Source organism: Vicugna pacos, chromosome 1 (assembly GCF_048564905.1).
Source record: "Vicugna pacos chromosome 1, VicPac4, whole genome shotgun sequence".
Classification (NCBI taxonomy): Eukaryota; Metazoa; Chordata; class Mammalia; order Artiodactyla; family Camelidae; genus Vicugna; species Vicugna pacos.
In genome coordinates, this window is record NC_132987.1 from 81,433,366 (window position 1) to 81,437,969 (window position 4,604).

Genomic DNA, 4,604 nt, shown 5'->3' on the forward strand with positions numbered 1-4,604 from the left:
TAACATAATTTATGAAGTTAGTAAATCTCGCAAGGAAGAAACACTATAATGCACTCAACAGATTTTATTTTTGGCCTGAAATACAAAGCTTCTTGATTGACTAAAATTATATATATATATATATATAATATACACACACATATACACATACACACACATACATATATATGAGAAAATATAACTCATCTATTGAAATACATGTCAAAGAACCTCTAGTCAAAGAACCTAAGAAAAATAATAAATAAAATCTGCCCCCAGAAATCTAATTTGGAATCACTTTGGGAAGGTTATTTCTCATTTTTAATAACATGGAATTCGGAAGCTACAATAATGGAAACAAAATTGCTCTAATGGTAATAAAATATTTGTAAACTAAAATATATTCATTTTGACTGCAGAGGAGACATTTAAATAATTTAACTGCTGTGAATAAAATTGAAACAGAGCTGTAATGACTCAGATTTTCAGCATCCCTTCCTTTATGAAGAGAAAGAGCTGTTGCAGGGTTCCCCATCATAGATACTTCTCTCCTGCCAAATAAAAAGATGAAAAATATGTACCAGGTGCAGGGAGAGAGAGCCCACAGTAAACTAGGAAAATACAGGTGATACTTTATCCAATCACTCTTTTTTATTAATGTGATGTCTTTCAAATATGTATTTCATTAACTCCATAAGTATATACATGAGGGATACATCACCCTTCGGTGAAGGCTAGAAAACAGCTAATATTTTGTCAGTTTTGCAATCCTTTTTCACTGGCTCTGTAGGAAGTACTAAAAATAACTTTTTAAAATCAATACAACAAAAACGTGGCCCAAACATTACCTGAGAGTTTTCCTGCTCTTCCCTGGGACACTCTCTTCCCCACAATAATCTGGGAATCTATGAACATCAAAGTCTAGAATCTAAACAGGAAAACAAAGTTAAACTGGTTTAAATATTGTTATAATTTGTTCTTGATTATTTATAAAGAGATGACTTTAGAATAAAGACATTTAGAAAAAGAATGAATCTTTCCACTACTCTGATCACCACTCCTACTCCTCTATCCACAGACAAAAAAGGTTTTTCTTAAAATATATCTTCTACTAATGACTATTATCCTCTAGTTCCTATTCTTTTTCCCCCATCCAGTCACTGCCTTTTCTCTGCCCTTTGTCCCATATTAAATGTATGGAACAAATGAAACCCTCTCCCAAATCTTTGCCATGAAGCCAAGGACCACTATTTGCAGGTGGCCAAGGACTATTATTTTAATCGCCACCGATTCCTCCATCGTTTAACTGATTCTCTCTTACATTTAGGCAGCTAAATTAGACCTCAGGGAAGAGGATAATACCGTACATGTTGGCCCTTACATTTACCCAGCCTCCTATAGCAGAAGTCCTAAGAGGATCCACCAGAGCTGATTCTCATCAGGAAAAAAATGCTTATCCTCATTGTTTGTCCACAAGGTGGCAGGGTCCAGATGTCCATCACCCAAATACAAAACATGTCAGGGATGATACTGGAAGCTCCTGAATTGTAACACCCTTCTACCAACAATTCATAGCCGACAACCCCAATATGGACACCCATGTCTTATCCCTGCACATAACTAAATTTCTGGCTCATTTCCCATCCCTACTGTGAATGGAGGACTGACTGATCTATTGTGTAGTACCTGATCCCTAGCTCTTGTCAGCTCTTCCTTCCATGTGACCTAACTTCTACTCTCCTCCGCTTACCAGCAAACACTGACTGAGGACTAAAGGAAAGAGATCACCCAGAATTCAAAGGCCAGGGCCCCTTCACCTGTAATAGCACATAAATTCTTTGTTCCTCTCAGTACCTCTTTCGATTTTTTGGAGAAATAAATGCCTTCCTTCGATAAATAGTTCCTTCTCCTCCAGTCCAACTATGCGATTCCAGCGATGGCGTCCCACAATCACCTTTATCTGTGATCCAGCCATGCAGATCCTGTTGGACCCATGCAGACCCAATCCTAATTACACTGGCCTCAAGCCCATAGCATTAGTCCAATAGGTGAACAATTTCTGAAGCTGCTCCAGCGGCAGGAGCTAGATTTGGAAATTGAATTATTATACCACATGATTAATAGGAAAAGAGAACTTAATTATCACTTAGCTCACGTTGTTTTATTCTCTTGAAATCAGAGACGCTTTGTGCAGCTCCTTCATGTAATTACTTTGTTTAGGAAAAGTATTCTTCATAATACTCCTCAGTCCAGTTTGTAGCCACATTGTCACAAAACGTTAGTTACCCTAGTTTGCATCGTGAGTGCTGTGAGGGCAGGATATTTATCTCTTCTGTTCCCTAATATATCTCAGGATTTGAGAAATAAGATCTCAAGTTCTTTGAGCAGTATCTGGCACAGAGTACTCAGAAAATACTGGTTGAATGAAATTAATCATATATTAATATATTCCCAGAAAGGTAATTTTTTATCTTTTTACTTGATGAGTGCATTGAAATAACAGAAAGCCAATCACTGATTTGCTAAGTTCAGAGACTCATAGGATTGAGCTCCATGGAAGAATAATGGAGTTTTATTTGGCCTCCTGCAATTACCGTTTGGGAAATGGTCCTAGGGAGCCAAACTCCTTCCCACTCTGATTGTCCCATATTGTCTGGAAAAGACTTCCCCCAGAAACACACTGAATACAAATCTGGATTGCGTAAGCTCTCAGCCAGCTCTCAGCTTTGAGTCTATTTAAATTAGTCAAATGCTCACTCTAAAAAGTACTGATGTGGGAGTACTCAATTTCTGATGCATTCTGGCTGAGCACTCAGCAACCCTAGCCTCCTGCTACTAGTTAGCTTTTGGTCCTCATATGAGCTCAAGCTTCAAATCTGCAGATGTTTATATCTCAAATTTCCAAACAGTCCCGAACTCAACCTTCTGCCCCTCTAACAGTGGGGGAAATACAATAACAATCTTTTAGTATTTGTTCATCAAGAATTCAATTCATCACGACACTTAAGGAAGGTATTAATGCGGTGAATGTGTGCAACTGCCAAACAACCAAAGTCCCTCAGTCCACAGCACAAACTTTTCTGAGAAATGGAATGGGACACTTGAGACGACACTATCTGAAAGAACAAAGAGTCGTGACGTAAGAGATTCACTTCACTGCAGCAAGTTCATACGTTGCACGAGAAAACCCATTCCCAAATTTCTTCTCCTCTTTTCCTTAATTAAAACATTTTGAGCATTTTGTTTTAGATGTGCAAAGCTTAAAGCAGCGTTAACAATGATTTTATAAACTCTTGGATGTAAGGTCCACACACCTCCTTCACTGTGCCTAAACATTCCCCCGGTGAGAAAATTAACATTTACCCAGTGCCTGTTACGTGCCCCAACCATGAAATGCTATTTCATGATTGATGCCTAAGCTAATAGTTTTGATTTTATACGTAAAATAAGACAGGATAAGTTAAGACAGGATGTCAAACAAATATTATCACCGTTTGAACTGAGGGGCAACGTGATATAGCGGCCATTCTAGACTGCCTGGACTTGAATGGTAGTTCTTATACTTACTAGCTTTGTGTCTTTGGGCAAGTTTTCAAAAATGTCTTTGAGTCTCTTAGCATTTCAGTTTCTTCATCTATAAATTAGCAATAATAATTGCAAAGAGTTAATACTTTAACCTGCTTAGAACATTGCTACAACACAGAAAGTAATTAATAAATACAGTCAATCCCCAGACAACCTGAACTGCATGGATTCACTTATATGAAAATTGTTTTTCAGTAAGTATGTACCACAGTACTACATCATCTGAAGCTGGGTGAATTTGCAGATGTGGAACTGTGGATACAAAGGGCCAACTGTTAAGTTATACTTGGGTTGTTCAACTGGTGGTTTGGTGTCCCCAGCCTCCTCACTGTTCAAGGGACAACTGTCCTAGCTATTATTATCAAAGTTATTTCCACCAAAAAACTCCAGGACTCATCAACGCACTTTTCTCATAGTTCAGTAACTAAAAAATATTTTGTGAGAAAAAAAACTCAATTCTTTTTGAGAAGATGTAATTAACAGTTTTATAAATCACAATAAAATAGATGAAATAAACCAACTGCTCAGAAAAAAATCCAGTCCCTGGTGATGGTAAGATCAAACAGTAATTTCTTCTAGGGAGCCTGATAAAAAAGCCACTCACTGTATAATGAAACAAACAATATTCTTTGCAACAGCCATCTAATAAGCATAATGACAAACTCAATTATCGATAAAGGCTGATGGCATCATACCAGAGCTCAGTTCAGAACAGCAATTCAGGAAAAGAGATTTTGCAAAGGGATGCTGTTGATTTGCAAACTCAGGAGATTTCCAGGTGAAATCCAAAATTGGCCCCTTACAAAGAGGGCAGGGAGAGACCTAAGAAAGAGGCAGGCCACTCCATATTGGCAGGTGGCAGTTTTAGTAAGCAAGGGACATATAAGGCTTGTCTTGGTCAGCCTCAAGACCAGTAGATCTCTGCACCTGCCCACCCAAATCTTAAAAGTTTGTACAGCTTTACCAGGGTTCAGTCACATATTCAGCTCAGATGGTCTGAACAGCATCTTAGTCTCTCAACACTAGTTCTTGGAATTGCT

The 4,604-nt window shown here is 38.0% G+C and overlaps 1 long non-coding RNA gene across 1 annotated transcript; it reads right to left on the reverse strand.

The window, feature by feature from the left end:
- Nucleotides 1–224: 224 nt before the first annotated feature.
- Nucleotides 225–3,809, reverse strand: LOC140697738 (uncharacterized). The gene is made up of 4 exons (XR_012075040.1): nucleotides 3,547–3,809; nucleotides 1,834–2,062; nucleotides 828–907; nucleotides 225–530 (listed from the first exon to the last, which is right to left on the reverse strand). It is a non-coding gene; the product is annotated as an uncharacterized lncRNA (long non-coding RNA).
- Between the last annotated feature and the right edge of the window lie 795 nt (nucleotides 3,810–4,604).